Raw genomic sequence first — 26,671 nt, forward strand, 5'->3', positions numbered from 1 at the left:
GTGTAATTTTGGAGAAAAGCTAGATTCTTCAGTAATATGTCAATAAGTAAAAAATCTCCTTTTGCTTATGAAGATGAAGAATGAGGGGAGAGAAATCATCATTAATATATACATCATGCAGACAGAGTCAAAATTCCTAAATTAAATCTCAAACTTTAATTGGCCTGTATTTTCAGAAATTGGATCATATTTTTCATAAACGTTTCTCTCAATGTTTCCACATAGTGAAGTTGATTCACATCTGCCTAAGGGTTTAATCATCATCAAGCAGGACTCAAATGGTTAATGAATTCTCAAGTATTTATATACTTAGAAGAGATGTTGGTCAAACTTGCTCTTCCATCTTGCTTAGCATCTCTTAGGGAAGACGCTCTCGTTTTCTTACACACTTTATACTGTTCTCTGGGGCAAAGGACTTTCATTTGCAGTTAGAATCACAATAGTAATTTCTAATTTTCCTGCAAATACCTTTACACCCCTCCCCCAATTCTACACAATGCCCTCTAGTTTCCTTTTCACTCATTTTCAAAATGAATATTGTGAATCATTTTTCTTATTTTCCTATAAACAACCCATCTGATAATTTTGATTAGATATTCTATTCAGTTTAGAAAAACTAGTGTAGCTGTTGGTAAGTTATCAGTAACCAGTAACTAACAATTCAGGGTGGGAGGAAATTGCAAGGCTTTAAGAGTTAAAGCCGAAGTAAAGGAAAAAAATGGGTCATTTTCAAAAGAATTCTACAGTAGATTCGGGAATCTATCATCTATCTATCATCTATCTCAATTTCTCTTTTCTCTTTTCCAACTTTGAAGCTTAGATTTGTTTCTTAGTGCAAACCCCAACACTTTATAATGAAATATTGAGTTCAGTGTCCCTAAATTTATTTTGATGATAATAATCACGATCCAGTTTAACAAACACTTCCTTGGTACCTACCATGTCTCAGGCACCCTCCTAGGCCCTTGTGAACAGATACAGAGATGGCTTTAGACCTATCACACTCCTCTGAGCCAGGCTCTGAGGGTTCACAGATCAAAAGAATCAATTTTTAAAAAGGGGACCAAATCTCCAGCTGAAAATTGATCTGTCAATTCCAAACTTTTGGAACCTCCTATGCCAATTTTGCAAAGGTTTACTTTTTGTCTGACCCATGCTAATTCTTTTGTTCTCATAATAAATCAGGAAATGAGAGCCATAATTGTTTTTGCCAAAGTAGCATGATGTCTTTCTCTCATATTACAGTAACCCCATACAACTTGTATTTTTTTATGGATATATTTATCAACAAGATTTTTTCCCACATAGACCCTTAAACTCATTTGGCATAAGCAGCTGGACAATTCCCAATGGAATAGAAATCTAACAGACTCAGCGCTCATACGCAGTTTCAGGAGCAGGGATCATAAAACGTGGAGGCACATTTATCAAGTGTTGTTAAACTGCTCAACCAATGAAAGCATGTGAAGCGAGCTGGGGAAACCTCTGACTTTGACTCTGTTAAACAGAACTATTTATGGATTTCAAATGAAAGATATATTACGTACAAACATTTTAAAGATAATTTTTAAAAAAGAGCCTAATGGCGGACTTTCAATGAACTAAATGATTAATATTTGGGGAGGACAATTTTTAGTCTCCATGAAATGAGCCAACTAAGTGAAGTTCATTGCTTGGAGGTGCCAGTGAATCATCTCTGTCATTCTAAAGCACCTCTTGTCTTCCTTAGGAGCGAATCAGGGGAGAGTTCGTTCTTTCCTTGAAGTCCCTGCAATTGAGCAAATTCCTTTGCCTGAGGCAAGAGTTTACCTTCATCTGAAACCCCCGTGCTCACAGTCACCAAGTCTTAGCAAAGAGGGATACTACGGATAGGGTAACACTAGCTTTGGTGAAAAAGGCCTTGAAATATAGCACCAGCCTCCAACCCAGGCAGATCACTCTCCACCCTCAGTCTCAGGTTCTGTTCCAGAAAACATGGCTCATGGACCCACCCGCCTGTGTTGTAGGGGAATACCTGGATATACGAGGTGCCCAAATAATTCTTGTTGACACCCCATACCGATTAGTCGGTGATGGCTCCAGAAATTCTAAGGCTAAAGGCATTTTAGTTAAAGTTACTTTATCAAGCAGTTCTCCATATCCCAAAGTCATATGCAGAGGTGGTGCTAATACAAGGAGCGTGGAAGGCATCAACAGGCCACCTGTCACTACCCTACACTAGGTCACCTTCCAATTCACCTGAAAATTCATGCTATGGAATTTTTACAATTAGCTGCAAAGTTAGCATCCGAGCATTTATGGTGTCCAGAGTATCTTTATGATTTTGTCAAACAAATTACAAGAAAAAATTCATTTGACCAACATTAACCAATAGTTTTATTCTAGAGGTACTGTCCGTTAAGGAGAATAACATCTTGAAAAATTCAGACAACTTCTTGACCATTAGGGATTTTAAACACCTTGAAAATCCTTGCATTTGCCACTTGTTGTCTCTCTTTGGTCTGGCACCATCAAATTGCTCACATTAGGTCTACTCTAAATGTTTGTGGCATTAAATTGTTGACTCACAAACCATACAATATGCAATGAATAAAATGACACCACTGGTCACTCTCTGAACGGTGTGGTTTTTAAACACAAGGACTCCAACTGAAATATGCAACCCAAGAAAATATCAAATGGATTAATTTTGCTTGTTAATGGTAAAGAATGTTCTCCCACAGCCATAAGAGAAAATGTCAGGTCTGGGACTGGGTGGATTAGAGGGGAACAGATTGCCAGAAACAAAGGCAACAAAGAAATAAAAATGTCTCCTAAATACACTGAAGCAAAACAAATGATTGGATTTGGGATTTAACAAAATATAATCTTATTTGCCTCTGCTCTTTCAGCACGTCTTTTCTCTACGCTAAGACAATATGAATCTCGCCTTCTCAAGCCATGATTTTCTTTTATGGGAAAGATTGCTGGTAACTGATAGCAACACACAGAAGATATTATCAGTAGATTGGCATATTCGTTTTTTATGCTTAGAGGATGTCGTGTTTACAATAAATTTTAATGCCCCCGATTATTTTCATTCAGTTCTGGTAAGAAGTAAAATGAGAATAATCAAATTAGAGGGGATTATTGAATTATAGCTGAAGAATGAATAGTGCTTATTTTAGAGATTTAGTTTAGAGTAGTGTTTTTTTGTTTGTTTTTTCAGGATAGTGCCTCTAATAAGAAAACAAGTATTATCATGGAATGGCTGGATTTTTAAAAAGTTGGACAATTTAATGTACCCAAGCTAAAGCTGCTAATCTACACTTTATCAGGCAAGGTACAGAACAACATAGTTGTTTACAGTTTATGGTTGAATACTAGCCCCATGATTAAGAATTAGGAAATTATCTTTATAGCAAACAGATTTTAGCTGCACAGATTATTAATCTATGCTGCAAAGTATCATCTAGCTCTTTGGAGGACACCAGAGTCACTTTGCCAGCTGAATTCTCTCTCACTCCATCACAGGATTTTCATCTTTGACTTCCTTCACCTTTGACAACCTGGAGTAGAAGCCTATTTTTCAGGAAAAAATGTTCAAAAGGGTACATGAAAAGCTTGCGCAAAAATAAACCATAGCGCCTCAGGCTTCTTAATTTTTACACTCTAATACTTGGAACTTTCGTCCCTTGACATGTTCAGAGTGAATGTTTTGATGAAAAGAGAGAGAAGTAAATTACATATAGAATGAAGAGAACCCGTATTATCATTTTAGTAGTCCACAGACACATAAGAGGAAGATGTGTTCACTATGTGGTGGGACTTAAACAACTCACTGACTTTGGGATAAAAAAAAATTAACATGATATGAAAAACGGAAATGGTTTTTTGAAGTGACATGAATATGCAACTTTTCACAAAGGCATCTGAAAAATTTAATAAAGAAAAAGAAAACCCAACCATTAAGTGACTTTGTAAACAACGAAAGTTTGTTCCTCCTATAACATTTTTGGACTTAATGTAAGATACTGAATATATCTATAGACTCTCAGAGATCGCAGGCAATGAAATTCTAGACATTGGAAGTAATCAACTTTTGCAAACAGCTTCATAAGCAACCGTACCACAAAGCCCCCATTTTCAGGAGACAAAACACAGATTTAACACGGATATAATATGCAGTTTAGGTGGCTGGCAGTGGATTAGAATAAAGATGTCACTGTTGTTTATTCCTAACCTCTTCAGGACATTTCTAGATTTGTTGTTCTATTGAGAGGACGCATTTTTCAGTGTGTGGAGATTGCCTTCAGGCTCCCTGCTTTTTTTTTGAGGTAGTGGTTTTGATGTTTGTATGGGGGGAGTGATGCCTGGGACTCCTCCCATGTCCTCCCAATTATCTATACATTATTCCATATTTTCTGCCACTGAGATGCTCTCGCCAGAGCTATGATCCTTCCAAAGCAGCATCCCATTCAGACGTGCAAAAATGAAAATTAAAATAGGAGGGTTTTTTATTATTATTATTTGAATGACATACGACCTGCTCCATGTTTGCATTTAAATTGGCCAGAATAATTCAGCTCTGGCTTTTAATTTCAGAAGGGTTAATCACCCTAACAAAGGTCAATCAAACTTTAATCTTCAATAAAATTGCTACAGCCCCAATCACCTGCAGGACATTTATTATATTCCTATTTCCATGCAAAAGAACACACTGCTTTCATTATGCATCACTAATCTTCTAACTCTTTACATTAGCACATTTTACCAAAAATATTAATTCCTTTGAAACTCTGACAAGAGTTCATTTCTACACATCTCAGGAGATAATCCTGTTTAAAAGAACGGGTGCATCAGCTGTGAACCACTTTCCTGGCTTTTTCTAATCCTCATAGACCTTCGCTACTCCAACCGAGTTCTTACAATAGGAAATCTCAATGACACAAAATGTTATGGAGGTTTAGGTTAAAACAACATTATATCATTTTAGGAACTTAATCCCCCCTATTGTCTGTGATTATGCCATTCATCTCATTGTTTCTATCCATAATGTTCACTGCGTTCAAAAGTTATTGATTTGGAGGAAGCAAATGTTAACCATATTGGAATAGCAGCAGAAAGACTTAAATTCATTACTTTGTTCACTTGATAAGTATATATTGAGTGCCCATTACGTACCAGATACTAGGAGGGGAGAGATGCAAAGTCAAAGAAAAAAAGAGAGTCTCTCTCATGAGCATAACACTCTCTTCCGAAAATGATGTCCAGAATATAATAAAATAATATCTTAAACCTCCACTTTCAGCTTTTCTTATCAATGTCATTAAATTTTAGTGAAGATCAGAAATGTGTTGAGCCAAATTTTAACCAAAATTTCAACAATTTTTTCTATTATTTGGACACGTAAAGGCTTTAAAATTCACAATCCCATTAAGTGGCTCATTTTTTAAATTTTGAGAATATGAAATTTGACTGTCATATTTTAAAATGAAAATATTCAGAGTATCTAGTCTCCCATGACTAGGAATAAAGCCATGAGAAAGTTTAAACGGGCTTATTAAAAATATACATTGCTATGCATTCATTTGTTTCCAAAATGTTATTTCATTATGTTTAAAAACTGCTATTAACACACACAACGAATGGCATTGGTTAAACAAGCAAACACAAATTTTTGCTTTATTTTTGCCATGGTACAGTGGTCTGGCTGACCACAGAGGGAAGTAAAGAACCTCAGTGTAAGTCCCAATTATACCGCAAATCGATGGCTTTGGTATTCTAGCGGTGGTATGACGCAGCACAAACAGCCCAAACTTCACCTTCCGCATCATTTTTGAGAAACCTTCCTCTCTCTCTGTATTCCAAGGAAGCACACAGCCACGTACACAGGGGCACATGCTCCTCCTCATCAATATCCAAGTTCATTAATTAGCAATATGTGATGGCTCTGGGAAACTCCCCAGAGCCTGAATATTCAATCAAGCAAAGTAAATCACAGTAAAAAGAAAACACAGGTATGACAGTCAATGGCCAGACTGGCACTGAGGAATAGCACATAATTTTAAGACATGCTGGTCTTTCTAAATGTTGTAAAAAGCCCCAATTACTTTGACAAAAGTCAAGACCCCAGCCTTCCTTCTCCCTGCTTTGAGCATTTCTTGAAACTGAAATAGCACCTCTACTTCTTCTATAACTATGCTTGCTTTTTTTCACTCCCATAACTAGGTTGACACAATAGAATAAAGCAGAGCAATGGCTTTTATTGTTGAGCAAAATAAATCCAATGCTACACGATATCAAATGTTCAATTGACATTTGTTAACAAACAGTTATTCTGAAAACTGATAAAGATTAGGCACAATGACAGACAAACCATTGCTTTATATTCTATTCTCTGTATCGAAATCCATTTCATTATATTTCTGAATTTCCAGATTTGGAAAAAAACCCCAAAGCATTCAGAGAATATGCTGTAAATGCTCAAGATGCATATGGATCTTTTTAGGAATCATTTCGGTCACAAAACAAAAAGGAACCCACAAGCCATCAAACAAAAATCTTACTAAGAAAGCCCAGGTGTGGAATTATGAAAAGACAAACAAACAAACAAACATACCTTTGGCTGAACAAGTTCACGATTTCTCATCTTGCCTACACAGCTTTGCCATTCCACCTCGAGTAAAAGTCAACTCCGTGTCCTTTGTGATCTTTGTGACAATGCCATCGTATCACTGGCAAATTTTTCAATTAAACTTTGCAGACATAGGAGCAACTTTGTTAATTATGATATTAGCCAGCTGGAGGGCACAATCAGTCAACCGCTGTAAGCAAGCCAAAGAGACATCTAATCATTGCAACCAGAGCAGATAAATTTTGTTCCTTTCTCATACATGTCACAGATTCTATCCCTTCTGACCCTCTCCTCAGCCATCGACTGTCAAATTTAGATTCTGCGAGCTCCCAGCTTCCCTTTATCCCTGCCTTAGATCTGAAACTCCTGGTTATCAGGAAGACACGCGTCACCAGCTGTCTCGGAGCAGGAAAGCAATCAGGTGAATACTACTTATTATCTTGCATTGCTTTCTGAGGAGTGACAAGATTGATTTGGGACCTAGAATACATTCAGATCTCAGACATGTAGTTCCTAGGGTTTTGAGTTCAAACAGTAGGCTATGTGTAAAGTTGCAACAGAGAGTACTTCAATCCCAGTGTCAAGGATATGGGATATTAGAAATTTCAGGAGAATTAAAAAAAAAAATCCATTAGAGTTCCTTTTTCAGGTGCTTTTGCATTTTCTTTTCCACATCTGTGCTACCTTGGTAATGTCTATCGACAGACCGTTACCCAGCAGAGCAAGCTTCATGGCTAAGTAGCCTTAAGTTAACCCGTGGAAACAGTATTCTGACATTATGAAGTTGTCTCCATCTATCCCCTTTTCATCAACAAGAGTACTCTATAAATTCCCATTCCTGCAACTTATCCTCACATAAAAGTTCAAATCATACTTATAGAGAATAACGTGAGAAACTAATTTGGGCATTGCAGTTAAGAATAACTTACACAACTTTAGACAAAGAGACAGACATCTTTACAACCTAATACAAATTTTCCCTTCAAAAAAAATCTACTCAAATCATATAGAAGTGTGATTGATTGAAATGTATATTCGTAACACGCATAATAACATTCCTATAAAATGACGTTACAGTATTTTTTAAAGTGAAACGTTCAGCTGACCAGTGAAGGGTTTGATCTGCATGGTAAGCCATTAAACCAATGTAATATTTACTAAACAATTATTTTTCCCCATTGAAATGTTTCAACATCAGTGAAGTAAAAACGTTTACACAGCAGACTTTTAAAAAGAGTAATATGGGGCGGCTGGGTGGCTCAGTCATTAAGCATCTGCCTTCGGCTCAAGTCATAATCTCAGGGTCCTGGGGTTGAGCCCCACATCGGGCTCCCTGCTTGGCAGGAAGCCTGCTTCTCTCTCTCCCACTCCCCCTGCTTGTGTTCCCTCTCTCGCTGTGCCTCTCTCTGTCAAACAAATAAATAAAATCTTTTAAAAAGAGTAATATATAATACGATAATAAAATTATACTTATCAACAAATTAGGTCTTTCTGGGATGGAAGAATTTGGTGAAAAGTTAAAATGCAGTTTTGAATTATATTTTAAATAGGAATTCTATATATTTGGTTCCCTAAAAGGAACAAAATGGTTCTCTACCTGTGAAAATTGCAGGTAGAGTGCACTGTATTAATAAATCACGGTATGTATCCTAAATTTACATTTTATTTCCACTTGAGGATGTTCCTGTAATGGAAGATCCAAAGTCCCTGCACTTGGCTTATTTAACAGGAAGTGCTGAAAAGATAAATGTATTTAGATGAAATCTAAGCTATATACAACAGGGATAAGATGATGTAGGGATCCCCAAAACTACAGAGCAAGATACTTTCATTCTAGGAAGATGAAAGCATTTCTTAAATCCTACTAGAACAGAGATGGGAGGCGAAAGAGATGGTTTCAGGAATTCTCAGAACTTATATCTGTGTATATGTCTCTCTGAAAGTAAAATATTCTTTATCCTTCGTGTCTGGGGCTGCATTTAAGAAATACGTCAGAGTCCGTGAAAGCAAAAGAACAAAGGATCCAGAAATATTAGAGGCTGAGGTGGGCTGCTGCAGAGTCTCAAGGACAAAAAAAAAACAACAACCCACAAAAACCCTTAGACGTGACCTTCAGTAATGCTCTGTTAGGAAATGAGCCGGCTGTCACCTTCACCATCACAGGCTTGGTGACCATCATGGGGCCTGGCACACGGTAGTTTCTCAAGAAATGCATGTTGATGAAGAATGAATGCTTTTGTTGCACATACCATCCTTCCCAAAGCCCAATTTATCCATCTTAGAAATTAAGGAATACCAAAAAATCCTTCTTTAGGCCTTGTGTCAGTTACTATACATCAATGATCATATATTCATTCAAAATTGTATCTTTAAAAGTACCAAAAAAAAAAAAAAAAAAAAAAAACAGTTCAGACCTACAAAGAGTTCGAGATACAATTTTTCTTAAGATTCCAAAATAAGTGTTTCAATGTAGCTCACTATTTGCTCCCATGAAAATAATTCTAACTCAGAAAGTTCACATGAGTCAAAAGTTTTTTATTCTTTGACTGAAAGACGTTTTCCTAGGAAATTCAGAGAGGATAAAATATACCACTTATACTGAGTTTTTCATTGCAGTATTATCTATGAGAGAAAATGAAGACAATCTAATATTCCCAAAGAGGGAAATTACTAAATAAATTAGTGGTACACAGTCATTGTGTGAGAATGGGGATGATAGAGAAAATTAACTTCTTACGACTATAGTTAACGAAAAAAGCGGAGTACAGGACTGTACATATACTGATTACTGAGTACATCTGGACAAAGATCGGATAGAGAAATGCCCAAAGAGGAAATATTGTTCTGCGGGACAAGAAAGTGTTTTCTTCTTGCACAGCAGGTTGCTTTGACACCATTATAACTGTTCATCTCAAAAAGTCTGCATAGAAGCCCCCATCTGGGAAATGGGAACAACAAGAATCATATCGTCCTGATAGAGCTCTGGTATTAAATCCGATAATGTGTAGAAAACCTGTTGCATCTTTCTTGACCTGCAGTAAACGCTTGTTACATATCTTTGTTCTTATCTTTACTATAACCCCCATATAAATAATCCTGACACATCGATCTATACCACGTCTTTTATTTTTTTCTATGAAACATCACCAAAGTGTTACTGAATTAAATGGTGCAATCTGAAACAAAGAAAACTCAACAGGCACAGAAATAGAGCCTAGGTGGTAAGACAGATTTATAAAATAATAATGACAAGAATAATTTTAGGTGTACAACATATGGATTCGTTAATTCTGTATGTTACTCCATTCTCACCAAGGGTGCAGTCACCATCTGTCACCACACAAACGAATATAACACTGTATGTCAAATATACATCAATAAAAAACTAATGGCAACAACAATAATAATAATGAATAGATAAATGTGACTTCAGTTACAAATTATACTTTGCATAAGACCTAAGACCTTTATTATTTTATAAGACCGACAGGTCTTAAGAAGCGGGCCCCTGTTCCGACTTAGGTCGTGCCAATAAAGAAGCAGGACTGCTGGAAAAACTGAAGTGGAAATAGGAGAATCTGACCTGGAGGAATCAACAACACCTCGAGGACTCTCAGTGCTCTTCCTTTTCTTTTCCAAAGCTGTGCCTGCTGATTTCTGCTCCCTGTGGGCACACATTCTGACGCAGAGCAGAATCACCTAAGCTGCTCTTTCTCTAGGGCCTGCTAGTGTCACACCTTGCGATGGGTTGTTTATTATATAAATGCAATGCAGGGGTGTGGACTTTTGCACAGACGGAAACAGTCATTGAGAACAAGGCAATCTGGACTTGGAAACACACTGTCCGTGGAGAAGCTTGGACAGGCATCTACTGTGCATCCACACAGACCACTAAATCCTACTTAGGCATTTATCCAAGTACCACGAACCAGCTTCTGCTGGCCCTTGCAACAGCCCTTCCTAGACCCTCTGGTCACTTGAATATGTTTAATTAAATCTCACACGTATATTTATTTCCTTTCTGCCTTCTGGCCCACTGGCTGTAGAAGCAAACGCCTCATCTCCCTTCTCTGTTGTGCCGTGGTCTCAGGAGTCAGACAGCCTGCTTCCATCCCATGCCTGCATCCTCACTTACCAGCTAAGGGATTTTGGGCGTTATCAAAACTCATTAAGACTCTGTTAAAAAAGTAACACCACCCTGTAATGCTATTGTGAAGGTTAAATTATACATGTCAGTTGCTTAGCATACAGTAGGTATTCAATAAATGCTCTGTTATTGCTGAAGTAACAGTGGCATCACTGGGAAGCACCACAGCTCAGCAGTGGGAGCAAGAGATCCACAATAAAGCTTCTTGGGTGAATTTAGATCCTGTTTTCTCACTTCAATGATGAATAGCAACAAACAGTAATAGTAACAATAGTAATAATAACTTCCTCATAGAGTTATGAGTTAAATGACTACTACAAAGTACTCACCACATAGTAAATAATGTTTGCAAGTATTATTATTCTGCCTACTATGCTAATTGGTTATTTCTTCCCCTTTATGTAACTAGTATATAATAAAAACGTAAGGACTTTAAATGTGAAGACCTGAGGATACATATATTAATGTATGTCCATATTCATGTTTATTGCAGCACCATTTGCAACAGCAAAAGCCTGCGAACGATCCAAAAAGTCACCAAAGGTAACTGGTTAGAGAAAGTTACATCTGTACTGTGGAATGCCAGGCAGCCATTAAAATGAATGAAGAAGTACTGATATGAAATCATTTCTATGATCCATCTTAAGGGAAAGAAAAATGGTGCAGAACAGTGTATTGTATGTTATCATTTTGTTTAATAAAGATTTGCACATAATATTTAGAGACTCTGAAAGATCTACAAGAAATCACTAACAGTGGTTGCTTCAGTAGGGAACATGGTGCTTGAGGGACAGGAATGGAAGAACTCTCTTCCTCGCTTTACGATGGAGTTATGTTTTGATAAACCCACTGAAAATTGAAAATATCATAAGTCGAAAATACATCTAATATACTTCATCTACCAAATACCATAGATTAGCCTCGCCTACCTTAACCACACTCAAATCACTTGTATTAGTCTACCATTGGGCAAAACCGTCCAATACAAAGCCTACTTTATAATAAAGTGTTGAATATCTTGTGTAATTTACTGAATACTGTACAGAAAGTGAAAAACAGAATGGTTGTATAGATACAGAACGGCTAAGGGTCGTAAGTGTATGGGTTGTTCACCATCAGTGGCTGACTTGGAGCTGCTGTCCAGCATCAGGAGAGATGATTTTACCATTTTTCTTTAGCCCAGGAAAAGATCAAAATTCAGAATTCAAATTACGGTTTCTACTGAATGTGTATCACTTTTGCACTACCATAAAATAAAAAAATTCTAAGTTGAACCATGGTAAGTCAGGGGCTGTCTGTATATTCTTTGCTACTGTATGAATTTGTGTTCTATATATGTAGCTCTTTTAAAAACATTAAATTTAACAACTTAAAAAAAGTCATTATCTCAACTTGTCAATGAAGTCTGTTTCAGTTTCTTTATAAAAAAGTAGAGACACCCTCCACTTCCCATGCTAGTAGACATGATTCACTAGCTTGCCTGCCCAGTTGATCTGCAGGACACACAGTGCCATGTTTTTTTGCTTTTTTAAGATTTGATTTTATTATTTATAAATTTTTTAGAGAGAGAGTGTGTGTGTTAGCGTGAGCAGGGTGGGGGGGTGCCGTGAGGCCGAGGGAGAGAGAATCTTAAGCAGGCTCCATACCCAGCATGGAGCCCGACATGAGGCTCGATCTCATGACCCTGAAATCATGACCTGAGCTGAAGTCAAGAGGTGGACACTGAACTGACTGAGCCACCCAAGCGCCCCTAAAGATTTTATTTTATTTTTAAATATTTTATTTATTTGTCAGAGAGAGAGCACAAGCAGGGGGAGTGTCAGCCAGAGCAGGCAAGGGAGAAGCAGGCTCCCCACTGAGCAAGGAGCCCGATGCAGGACTCGATCCCAGGACCCTGGGATCATGACCCAAGCCGAAGGCAGCTGCCTAACTGACTGAGCCACTGAGGCACCCCTAAAGATTTTATTTTTAAGTAATCTCTATACCCAACGTGGGGCTCGAACTTAACAACCCAGAGGTCAAGAGTTGCAACTACGGACTGAGCTAGCCAGGCGCCCCCAAAGTGTTGTTTGTTTGCATCATAACATGACCTTTTCCTTTCAACTCTCATTTCAATGCTATTTCAGTAGCATTTGTTGCATGAGTTAATTTTCCACACCCAGTAAATGCCAAAATGTCGATATTCCAGCAGCCTCTCCTTTCTCAAAGGATGTCTTCCTTATAAAACATTAACACAGCACATGGGAGACAAACTGTATTCCTACATTCTGGATGATTCTAGAATCATTTCAAGTAAGGAGTCCTCTTCATGTTACAAATGGACAAATGTTTGTCTTCAGACAGGCAGTTGGCTCTCAAGGCTAGGTTCTCTAGTTGCCAGCAGAATGCCCAGAGCTAAGGGTGTCCAATGGGGCAAAAGTTGCAACTCCCGGCATAGTGTAAACTCTACACTGATAACCTGAAAGTTTGGTATGGGCTTCAAACAAGACTGCTCTTGTCTTTTCAGATATGCAGATTTGAGAACTCATTGCTAATTATAAATGTTATTTATTTATTTTATTTTTTTTTAAGATTTTACTTATTTATTTGACAGAGAGAGACAGCGAGAGAGGGAACACAAGCAGGGGGAGTGGGGGAGGGAGAAGCAGGCCTCCCGCGGAGCAGGGAGCCCAATGTGGGGCTCGATCTCAGGACCCTGGGATCATGACCTGAGCTGAAGGCAGACGCTTAACGACTGAGCCACCCAGGCGCCCCTATAAATGTTATTTAAACAAATATCAATTGATACTTTCATAGGAAGCTTTCATGTGTCGTGTTTCCTCCTTACATGGAATAGTCTCTCCTACTTTTAAAAGGCGCACTACCAGTCGCAGATGTTAGCCATCAGAACGCTTGGATTTACAACAGGTTGAAAGGCAGACTGTGGCCTCTACTGCCTGTCTATAAAGCAGTACTGAACTCATAGGGAAAAGATGATGGTGAAACGGGTTAGTTGATGTGCTAGACACAATGGCCAGCACTTGGGAGCACTTAATAACGGGTGTTCTCATCAGCAGCAACATCACTGTCGTCATCACTAATTTTAAACACCATTAGATGGTCAATTGCTGCACTAGGATATGAAAAACTGCTGGTTCTTGCCACTTGCTAACTTTTCTTTTCCAGAGTAAATGTTATCCATGAAATGAACATAAGTCCATACAGCAATTGGTAATACTCATCCTATATGCCAGTCCTCAAACTTTTATGATCATGTAAATCACTGAGGGATCTTGTTAAAATGCAGATTTTGATTCAGTAGGTTTGTGTGGAGCCTGACATTCCACATTTCTGACAGGTTCTGGAGGGACCCTGCACTGCTGGCCTACCCCGGGGTAAGAATGACAAAGTTGGTAATAAACACAATGAATATTAAACTACATATTTATGTGTGCAACCAAGTAATATTTTTTTCTTCTCTCTTTCATGCTTCTCTCTCTGCATTTACATTTTTCAGTCTTCAAATAAAATGTAGGTGTGCAATAAAAGTACAACTAGGTTCCTCTCTACGCTGACTCCTGCTGGATACAAGGCAAGGGGAAAAAAATCAATTATATCATTCATAAAGGAAGAGTCACATTTATAAAAAAAATTTTTTTTAAGGGAAAAGGTCAAAATTTAAACCTTGAGGTTTTTTTTTTTTTTTTAAGTAGGCTCCATACCCAGCATAGAGCCCAACGAGGGGCTTGAACTCATGACCCTAAGATCAAGACCTGAGGTGAGATCAAGAGTTGGATGCTTAATTAACTGAGCTACCCAGGTGCCCCTAACCTTGAGATATTTTAAAAGAGTGAGTGATAATTGTAATTTCCTTTCTTACCACAACCCAAGCCATTGTTTATATTTATTCTGTTTGACCCCAAAATAAAATACTAACAAAATCCTTTTTTTGAGATCTCTATGCTTCTCTTGTGTAACTAAACATTTACATCAGTTTCTTAAAACAACTACTTAAAGCTAAATGGTTTAATCAGTAAGACTATTGTACCCTCAGTAAGCTGATATGACCTACTCTTAACAATTCTAGAAATATTTGCTAAGTTTTCATTATCATTTCTATTGCTATGAGTTAGTTCTCTTGATTTGCTTGAGGATAACTGGTGAAAAAAAAAAATAGAATTTGAATATGGTAAGACAATACTCTAAATTCTAAAACCCAGCATCCAGACAAATGCTAACAAGGGGTTATATGGTCCAACTCAGGTTTGTTTTTGTTTTTCGGGCTTTTTTTTTTTCAAATTGAGATCCATGGTAAGAAAATATTAACAGCAGAGCTAAATAGCACACACACACTCAGAAAATTTTTGAAAAAATGTGTTCATGAAACAATATTGACTACATTCAGTGTGCTCTGATAATTCTATTCTTTTTATTTTAATATTATTAAAATTATTAAATTATTAATTTTTAATGCTGGCAATGACCTATTCCATTGATTTCATAGCCCACTGATGGGTCATCCAAACTTCCAACCTTGGAAAAGGAACTTTCTCTGGAAGTTCATGGGTACAAGTATTCAAGAACTGAGGCCACGACCAAAGGCCTGGTCAGAGAGGGCATTTTAGTGGCAGTTAATAGTGAGAAACCATATTTCCACCAATACATTCAATACAAATGTTTTCTCCCCTCCCTTGTCTGGAGGATAATGTAAGAAAATCACCTTCACGATTAGGAAGAATAATGGTGTTTAAGTGAATTACCCAATTACTATTAGGAAGTAATAAGGAAGCAAGTGAAGGATGAATATGGGTCAGAATTGATGAATACAAGGGAATGTGCAGGGAGCAATTTAGCTTTTAAATACATTCGAATATAGTGAGCTGCCTTGACCTGGTAGTCACGTCAGTGGACCAAATGGACATTATTCTAACATTACACTGGAACTTTTTTAAAGGACTGGCAAATCACAAGAAGAGCATGGGAACAGAATGAAATTTTGGTTTGTGTTGATCTCTCTTATGTGGGAAAGGCCAAATTGTACCATTCAGAAGTTCAAGCAGCACTGAATTGTTATCAACTATGAGTACAGGCATTTTCTCTTCAATTTTATAGAAGGAAGACAGCAATCAGGTGTGTGAGATAAGAAACTATAGTCAATGAAGTCATGGAACCTAACTGAAGTATATGAAGCCACATGTCAATGCCTGGGTACTGGCTAGATCTTTTCTTACCAATGGAAACACAAGCAAGCAAACAAAGAGAAAGAACACCCCAGTTGGTAGCAAGACAGACAAACTGGTTAGAGGGGAGCATTGCTATCTTTAGTGGGTCTCAGAGTAGTTCTGTGTGAAGAAGGACTGGGTAACCTTTCGTATTTCCTCCTGCACAGTTATTTTCAGATTCCATATGGGGAGTACAAAAATAGTGAAGAAAAATCTCCCTAGTTCAGAGTTGGGTACCATGCAGAGGCTTAAGGATACTTTTCAGTGGAAGAGAGTTATTTTTAAAACAGCAAGATTGTAGAGAGATGATCAGAGATCATATTCCCTATATATTTTATCCCTAAATGTATCTAAGGAAGATGTTTATTCTGACAATTCACTAATAGTTATTAGTATGTTTAGTGTATATATGTTGGGATAAAGATATGTTTAACAAGCTAGAAGGCCATATCATAATATTCTTCCTCTCAGAGAAAGACCTTTTCATAACTCTCTCAAGGGCCTCTGGCTCTTATTAAACATCAGCTTTTTGCTCTCAGCCGAAATTATTCTGACAGCTTTGACATTATATTATCATTACAAGATAGTGGTATACTTAAAGATAAATGAGGACTCATGGAGAATTAAAAATAAAAAGAATACATACAAGTCTCCAAAATACCAGGTTAGAATATCAAAGGTTACTCAGATAAAAATTTGATATTTTCTCATTCAATTAATCATACCTTTCTATGGGTAAGCAAACAACCCATGCTGTTCCGTCAACAACCCTCCATTTCCATCTCACACAAAAACATACATCTCATTTCAAAGATTTGTTTAAAAGAAATGATGATATTTTAACATCCTAGAAAGATTGCTCAATGTGGATTAGTTCTAATTCCAACTGATTTTCTCTGTAACTCAGCCTCCCTCACTCTCATCAAAAAAAGAAATATTCCCAGCAGGATCCTTTAGTTACATAGTAGATTTTTCTAAGAAGATTGTACGCCTTTTGCTCTTATATAGTCTATTAATAAGATATTGCGCCACTATACAATTTACTAAATTGCAAGATCAGTCATTCTTACTTTCTATGCAAATCTGATCCTACAAAGCACTTGCACATTCATACACACATGGTTAAATACTCTCAAATCTGGTGGTCCCTTACAGAGTTACATAATTAAATCATTTTGGGGATTTTTTTCAAGAAAGTTTAGTATGACCAAAAAAAAAAAAAGTTCAAAATGAAAAGTGAAGTTTGTACCTGAGTTTTAAATGGTGATCTTTATTTGTTTATTTGTATAATTATCCATTTATTTTGAGAGTACCAACCAGCTAGAACGGGAGTTTGGAAGACTATGTATTAAGAGGAAAGATGAAACAGATGCAATACACAGTTAAGATCAAAGAGCCCCATCAATTCATTCGGAGAGTCAAAATCCAGCTGAGCCTCAGAGCCCTGTCTGCATAATGAGAAAGGTTGACTAAAACATAAGGATTAAACAGATGAGCTGTCTCCTGCAGAGGCGTGGGAGGGAAGCCCCACTGAGACACTTGTAAAGACACTTGGAAGTGCACACCTGCTCTTCCGCAGTCAAACATACAGAAGACCAGCCTGGCCAAAGACGTTCCACTAATGTACTAAATTGCTAGTTTTAAGAAAAAGGAATATATGTCCTAAGAATGTCTTTTTTTATTTGTCAAGATACTTTCAGTCCAGGAAAATGACAAATTAATAAATCGCCTCCATCTTTCCAAGGTGACGTATCAAGGGCTTGCTTTTCAAAATCGAGAAGAAATAGAGTGCGTATTTTCCTATGTCATGAAACAGTGTTAGGGAGATGCCTACCTCATGACCAATTTCTTTCCAATAAATGGTGCTTTTCTTGAGACCATCCTGAGTAACACTGGTAAATATATGCTAATTCTATTTTTCATTCTCAGGAAATTATCATTTTTAGTAGTATATCCCAATTTTTATGAACACCATGCCAGGTTATAATCAGAGCTATGTTAAATTACACAATTCAGTTCAATATAGCAAGAATACAGCACAGATATCAAATGCACTTAAGGTTCTGGGACCGTGACAAATGGTACATTTATTCTAATGACTTCACCACAATGTTATGTTGTAGCTACTGATAAGAAATTATTCTGAACATAAATACAATTTTCTTTTAAGAAAGCTAAGTACACTGGGCTTTTAGACCCTACTGGGAAAAGATCATATGGAGTTATAACATTAGACTTCAAATAAAATTTAAAAACTTTATCTTTGGTATGGATTAACTTTCTCAAGCACCCCAGCATGTATGGTGATTTAAACATGCAATTAATATATCCAAATATATGGTAAGCATCAGCTTTTGTTTAATTCACCAAAACAAGCAATCCAATTTGCAGTGAGAGCAAGAGTCTCTCAGGAATAGAACGAGTCAAAAAATGTCAGGAAGTGGTTCCGTGGGGTTGAAGCGCAGTCTTTGACCTGCTCCCTAGTAGTCTAATTACATGATCATTCACTCAACCAACCAACCAACCAACCAAGCAACCAAGGTTTTTACAGTGTTGATTACATGTAAGATGCTATGAGGGATACAGAGAATTACACGTGAACCATAAGTAACAATACTAAACCGTAAGTGTCAAATGTGTGACGTGAATAAATACTGTAGAAGCAGAACCTTGTGGGATTAAGAGCTGGAGGTCTTCATTTAAGAGGTGGGATTTGGCTTAGGACAAGAGGGATGAGGTGAAAAGGAGGGAACTGGTTTCTGGGGGAAGTACAGAGAAGAATGTAGAATCTACTTGGAGAGAGAGAGAAAACATTCCATTTGGTTAGGAGATATAGAAACATATGTACGAGGTTAAAAAGGAAAGAAAGGCAGGTGCCTGGTAGCTCAGTGGGTTAAGCCTCCGACTCTTGGTTTCGTCTCAGGTCATAATCTCAGGGTTGTGAGATGGAGTCCCATGTAGGGCTCCCCACTCAGCAGGGAGCCTGCTTGAGATTCTCTCTCCCTCTATCTCTGCCCCTCCCCTCTCTCTCTAAAATAAATAATCTTTAAAAAGATAAAACAAAATAAAAGGGAAAGAAAGGTAATTATGTGGAACCTTTGCTGGTACACAAACCACTTTCCCCCAGTCTTTCCCTATGTGTTCTCTACATGTAGTCTAGAGAATCACATTGCATTTCTATTAAAAACTCATGATCTGACCCACTCCAGACATTGTGGATCAGAATCTTCAGAGATGAGAAGTGAGAAACTGGATCTTTGAACAAGCTCACAAATTATATTATTTTTAAGCTCTTAGAGGCAACAGGGAACCTTTAAAGTTTTTGGGAAGAAGTGAACTGAAGACTATGTTAGAAGGACTTTGGGAAGGGAGGATTGGAGGACAAGAAGAAACTCTGAGCAGGAAGTCCAAATCAGAAGTTTGGTTTTTTTTTAAGATTTATTTTATTTATTTATTTTAGAGAGAGTGCACATGAGCATGAGCAGAGTTGGGGGGGGGGGGCAGAGGGAGAGGATCTCAAGCAGACACTGCCTTGAGTGTGGAGCTGACCTGGGGACCTGGGGATGATCTCAGGACCCTGAGATCATGACCTTGAGCTGAAATCAAGAGTTGGACGCTTAACCAACTGAGCCTCCCAGGCATCCCCAAATCAGAACTTCTTGTTTTAATCTAGATGTGTGGTAAGAATAATCACCTTAGCTCCAAATAAACACCAACATTTCCATTTCTCTCAAAACCAGAAGCCTTTAATCCCAGATCTCATCAGAATTTCCTACATATTAATATTCCAATGTTTTTAAAAATGATTTTTTAAAAAAGATTTTATTTATTTATTTGAGAGACAGAGAGTGAGAGCATGGCGGGGGAGGGAGAGGGAGAGAGAATCTGAAGCCAGAGTCTGCACTGAGCACAGAGTCTGATGTGGGGCTCGATCCCACAACCGAGAGATCATGACCTGAGCCGAAACAAAGAGTTGGACGCTTAACGCTGAGCCACCCAGGCGCCCCTAAAAATGACTTTGAAGTTCAAATTATTTCAGTAAGACATTACTGACACCTTTAAAAAACCTTTTAAAAGTACACTAATCTACTGCTGATCGCTCTACTTCAAGTGCCCATTTTCAGAAGGTCTCACTCAAGTCTGACTCTTCAGATAAATCAGTATTTGTTTTGTTAATCCTTGGAGAAGTCAGCAAATAATCTATTAATGCTATCATATTGGTCAAAAATTAAGACAATAAATAATATTCAGTGCTGGTGAAGGTTCTGAGAAAAGAGGACTATTAATATCTGTTTATGAGTGTTTAAATTTATACACCTATTCAAGGGGCAATTGGTAATGCCTAACAAAAATTTAAATGTCTACACTCTTTAACCACAACAAAAGTACTGCTAGAAGTCTAGCTTAGAAAAGTACCTACAAAAGTGTATAAGGATAGATAGTGCGTGTACACACACATGCTTATATAATCATTAATTTACAGAAAAAATGTGGAAATAATTTACAAGAACCGCAGAAAGGGAATAATTACATCAAGATACATATATATTACAGAAAATGGCACAGTTAGAGTCACAAATTCTGAAACTCTATGTGTGGTTATGGAATAATGTTCAAGATAAATAACTTAAAAACCAAATTATAGAAAAATATGTATAGAATAATCCAATTTTTAATGAAAAAAGCAATGTGTGTTAATAAGTGTATTTATGTATGTTTCTTTGTTTATAGAAAGAGCTCATAAGGGTGCCTAGGTGGCTCAGTCAGCTAAGCATCTGCCTTTTGGCTCAGGTCATGATCCCCGGGGTCCTGGTATCGAGTGGCTCTTTCTGAAATAAATAAATAAAATCTTTAAAAAAAAATCTCATTAACAGTAGTGGGATGGAGGAATAGTACAAGAAATAAAGGCTAGGGTTTTCCCTCTTTAATTTATATATGTCTGTATCACTTATTTCCTTAAATAATAAGCAAAGATTCTTCTGTAACTTAGAAAAAATACCTTAAAATTTATCTTTGAAGTCGCTACAAAAATGAACATAGTGTTTGCAAAATCTATTAAATACTTGCCAAGGATTTTAAATAACTTCTGAAAGTGACACTTCAGAAGTGTCACTTTTGAAGATGGTGTAGAGGGGGAACTGGCTTCCTTTCATTTTGATTAATTAATTCTCAAAATTTAATGGACTTGCAGCCTTTAAAAATCATTCAGAAACGTTAACAATTTATGTATTGACTTCTACTTTATAAAAGCCTTTTCCATTTTAATTATTCTATCAATCTTCCCATCTGATGGAGGAAAACTTTATATTTGCATTTTAAAAGAGGAGAGTCTGAAATAGATACACATAATTAGAGCTTATAGTCTAAATTATGTAATTATGCTACTTGATCATTCATTAGATACACCTCATGAGCGCACCTTCACTCATTCTCTGCTTTAGCACTACTATTAGATACTTGGTTCCCACAAAATACATAACTTATAATATGTGGGAATGCTGAATATGAACACTAGTTTTCATTTAAGTTTAATAGCAATCTGTTTTCAAAATGCTTCCAAATGATGTTGTTTAATTTACCAACTTCATACTATATAAAAGATGGGTTTTTCCCTACACCAATATAGCAATTTTTAAAAATTAACATAAAGCTAATTTTATTTTTTAAAAGTCAGAAAATGTCTTTTCACTCTTAAACATTAGAGAAAATTCTTAAACATTATGGAAAAAAAACATAACTTCATCATGAAATTCTCTACAGTTGAGTAAGATTTATGTATTTCCCAGATCTCATTTTTCAAGTTTTTAGCAATTGGTTTTAATTGGAATTCTAGCTCCTTCCAATTCTAAGAAATATGAAAGGAAAAATAAAATATACAATAGTTGTGGAGTAAATTAAATTACATTTTCACATATTTAATAGCACCAGTGGAACGCATATATCCTTTGCTGACTGTGTATGTTACAGCAAAAGGAATGACTTTACCAAGCCTCTTCAGATAGGAAATAAGGAGAAGACTATTAACTGCAGAGTTTCCTAGAGTTCGATGGTAATTAGCAAGTCTTACAGCTGTTATTCTACTTAAATTACTTTTAAAGTCATGTTTTACAAATGGAGAGAATACTTCAGTAAACATTAAGTTCTTCAGCAAAAGTACCCTTTTCCATAAATGTAAAATTAGGAAGTTCAATAAGATGGCAAAAATAACATAAAATGTCCTCTCTAGATGTATGACCAAAGGACACAGTCAACCACTGTTGGAATAGTTTCTTCATCATTTAAGCATAAATACAATTGGAGTTTTCTCCACTGTCTGGATCAATGACCCAGGACTTTTAGAAACAGTTCAAATACAAAATTATACTCAGGGTGATAGAGAACATCTAGGAAGGACCAAAAATAATTTACCAACAAGGAGCTCATAGAAGAGACAAAGCATATACCTGTGAAACAATTAGAAAATATTTTTCAAATGTTTGAGTGTAACTATGTGTAATACAGTCATAGAATAAGAGGTTGAGCTACAGAAACATCCATAATTTCTCTGGTACTTCTCAAATCCTCAGATATGGTCATTTTTCCTCCTAAGTGTAATAAACATGTAAGCACAGATCTCAGAATATGCATTTATTTTCAGCTTCCCCAATGCTAGTTTCCCTGCATCCACCTCACCCCAGGACTTATCACCTGGTAGCCATGTAAGAATTCCACAAATGAGAGGCAAAAATAGTCAAGTTCCATGACTTTTACTTCTTTCTGCTATCAAGAAAACTTGTTTATTCATTTAACAAATACGGTTGAGCTCTACTATGTGCCGGATACTATGTTTGGTACGATGCTGGGTGATGGGGGAAAGAAGATGAACAAATGGATAAGGTCCCTAAATAGACATGAACTGGCTTTCTTGTTTTTTAAAGCCCCCTCTCCCCCCAAAAGTAATCCAATTATCTTTCCTAGCAATGTCTCCCAGGTCCACCATAGCTTATTTCAACACCTTAAAATACTTACCCTTTGTTTCTTACTTCTGTTTGCTCTAAAAACCGTAGTAGGTAGCCTTTACATGTGCTAGGCTTAGGACATGAGTGCGTGGTTTTTGTCTGTTTCCAAAATACCTTTTAGGTCATAAGGTGAAAGCTATTGAACAGCAAGACAGAACAATACAAACATATTAACATTTGTTCTAGTTTAGGCCTAACTATAAAAAGCTTAGAATGAAAAGGAAACTGGCTCAATTTTAAATTTAGGCTACACAGGTCGTATCAGAAACATAAACTGCTCCCCATAGACTTCTTAATATTTCCAGTTTAGGTGATGTTGATCAAGATTTACTTTTGTCCTGACTTAATTGAAAAGCGTCTTGCAATGTGAATACTATCAGGCAACACTCCAGGTGTGCCAGGGGTTAATGTCATAGCTTTAGATTTGAAAATCATTACTATTAACTTTTCTAAAGGTTTCACAAACCAGCATCTCCAAAGTATTGAAATTCGTCTCAATTCTTCACAGTGATGGTGCAGCTATAGAAATTTTTCTTTTTCTCAAAATACTTTGACTTCATCAGCAACAGGTGAATTCATTAGCTTCATTATTAATTCAAATTATTTTTTCATTTTTGTAAGCTCCAAGGTTGTCTCACTAAGATCAGCTCTCTCTGTGTTCTATAAAATGTAATCAATCGCTATTATAGTCATGAAAATGGTATTTGTCACTTTGCTGAGAAAAAAAAAAATCAATATATCATCCAAGTCTGAACAGGCATTTAATGCAATGAATTGAAGACTGTTATAGAAATTTAGCTAGCCAGGAGTTTAGGACAAGATAATCGAAATCCAGAAAAGTCACAGAAGGTTGGCCAATGAAATACATAGATGTGCCATAGAAATTAATATTTGGGCAGTAGAATAACCTGTCATCTCCAATGCTGATAAGAAAATGGATTTAGACAGGCAGATCTCCAAGTGGTCACCATTTTAAAAAACAAAAGTGAAATCCATACACCAAGAAAACATTTCTTGAATATGGCTGGTAAATAGGATAGGCTTCATTCTCATTTCCTATAAAATGTATCAGGTAGAGGGATGCTTTTAGACCTGCATGAAGGTAAAAAACCTTCAAGGTCAGAAACCTGTAGGGATATTGCTATTGGACATATTTTGGCTCTGAGCTGTATGGGGCTATTCTCGGTTGCAGTGGTTAACTAGAGAATGCAATGGTGTTACAGAATTAGAGAACCCAAAGCACATCTTGCCAGTCTCCTGCTCGGACAGGACCTGGGATCCTGTTCTTCCAGCTTCTCTTGTGTTACCTCCAGCAAAGAGGAAGCTTGCCCCTTGACGACCTCCTATCTGTAGAATAACTCTTCTGAACAGAAAATTCTCTGTCTTGAGCTGAAATCTGTTTCTTAAAAAATTGCCATTCTTTGGTTCTAATCCTATATTTGGAACAACATAAGGTCAGTCTGTTGCCTTTCTTTTGCAGCAGTCCCTTAGATGCTTGAGGTCAGCTATCATTTCTTCTGGACTTTTTCTTTTCTGAACAGCCTATCTAGTTCCTTAACTCATTTCTCCTACTACAGCAACTTACTGTATGCATGGTTATCAGAAAATTCATGGTGAATTCAGAAAATCCTTCCCAAGATACTCCAATTTATCAATATCCCTTTTAATTTGTGCCACCAAAAGTAAACATAAGAAAACAAGTATGTTCAATAAGCATAAAATCCATTAGAGCCCTGATTTACTATGGTTGCCAACTGTAATATAAAAGTGAATTCCTTCTTTCTTTCTCACAGTAGCTTCACTAGATCTGTTTTGGGTTGAATTTATGATCAATTAGAGCAGAAGCTCTAGGGAGGCAGGAATTCTTGTCTGTTTTGTAAACTGTTCCACCTTCAGCACTGAGCACTTGTCTGCACTCAATAAATATTTGGTGAATAAATGTAGGAATAAAAGAGTCATTTAAAGCTGCTAGATCTTTGCTGATTGCACTGTTAACAAGCCATGTCCCTTCCATTCTATACTCATGAAACTGATTTAAAAAGTCCAAATATAGGGCTTTGTATCGGCTGCATATTTTCTTGGATTAGATCAAGGGTTTGCAATATCTAAAACTATAACCAAGTGCATATGCATGAACAAAATGTGACTGTAAAACAATAGCTTTCATTAACTGGTCTATGAGACTTGATGGATTCAAAGCCATTTGGGCATTATCATGGCCTATAGTTTTCAACTACAAAGTAAACATCTCTGTATGTTAATTTCACTTTTTAATCCTGTTATAAGTCATTATTTCATTATTCTTCAAATGATAGTCACCATGTCCTACATGAGACAACTGAGGCATTGCAAAATTAATAACTTGCCTTGGTTCCTACCAGAGTAAATTCCAAGATCAAGATTCATATTCAGATCTCTCAGGACCAAATCCTATGTTTTCCACCATTCCATGCTGCCTGTTTTATAAAATTGAAAGATGACATGAAAGGGAAAATAATGGCAAGGAATTTCTAAAAAGAGATACTCTGTAATAATCTTATCTTCCTGATAGGGAGGAGAAGTACCATTCCAAAGAGTTTATTATAAAAGTTCCCAGTGGAAAATCATTTTTTCTTAAGATATTTTCCCTTCTCTGCTCTATAGTCTCTAACAATGAGAGATTAAAATGCTAAAAGAAATTTTGAAATTTAAATCAATTTTTGAATTTTCACTCCTACAACTGAAGAAACTGGTAGAGGTAGAAAACCATTAAAAAAAAAATTTAGGAGAGGAGAAACAAGATCATGGGCTCCATGTGAATAAACTGTGCTTGCACAATGGCAAATCATCTACTAAATGCAACTTTAAAAAATTGTGCATGAAAAAGAAATTAGCACTTCTACTTGTTTGATGAAAATGAGCCAAAAGAAACTAGTGGTAAATTGAATTTAAAAAATGCTGACCATTTTGGTGGGTGTCACATATAGAGTGAACATACATGACAAATGTTTGTATCACCAGTTGTCCAGAAGTAACTCCCTGTGTGCTAAAAGATCAAGGCAATTTGACCAATGAATTAAAGCAACTGCCAATTTAACAGAAATATTCCCCTCAAATAGGCTAACTAACATTCTACTGAGACAAACTGGATAATCACTTGTTCGAATAATGGCATTATAACCATACAATGTACCAACCTTCTTAACTATATTGAAAATTCAATTTCTTATTAAATAAAAGCACATGATGGTTCATCTTCATTTGCAACAAATCTGTGGATGCTTAATTCATTTCATGACTTGCTCAATTACAAAGTAAATAAGCGACTCATAGAAATCACTTATTAGGTGGCAACAATGAAAACCAAAGATCTTCTTTTCTCTATGGGCTTAAACTGCCCCTCTCTGGTTTTCATGAATAGAATTTTTTAATGCCATCTATTGTTGGCATTTTCTGTAAATGTTGCTTATAGAAGTTTAACCGTAACTTTCACCAAAATTACAAAGTTGCTTCATTTCTGAGGTCACTGAACAAAGCAAGTTAATTAAAATTATTCCTTTGTATTTAACAAAGATTGCAACATTTTAAGAGATAAGTTACACTAAGTCTTCTGTAAATATGTCTCCTCCATTGTTAAGTCTCAGCGTATAAATGTGCTTAGGTTAACTGATCTAACTGTGCTAATTAACTTACTCAACAAACCTTTATTAACCACCCACTATGTGTCAAA

At 36.6% G+C, this 26,671-nt stretch overlaps 1 long non-coding RNA gene across 1 annotated transcript in view; it reads right to left on the bottom strand.

Annotated features, from left to right (window-relative positions):
* Positions 1-6,755: 6,755 nt before the first annotated feature.
* LOC117998853 overlaps positions 6,756-26,671 on the bottom strand; it is a 36,879-nt gene continuing 16,963 nt past the window's right edge. The window contains exon 3 of the long non-coding RNA XR_004676100.1: positions 6,756-6,806. This is a non-coding gene — a long non-coding RNA (uncharacterized LOC117998853). The remainder of the gene's footprint in view (positions 6,807-26,671) is intronic.

Source organism: Mirounga leonina, unplaced genomic scaffold (genome assembly GCF_011800145.1).
Source record: "Mirounga leonina isolate KUSES-001 unplaced genomic scaffold, KU_Mleo_1.0 Mir_418, whole genome shotgun sequence".
NCBI classification, from domain to species: Eukaryota; Metazoa; Chordata; class Mammalia; order Carnivora; family Phocidae; genus Mirounga; species Mirounga leonina.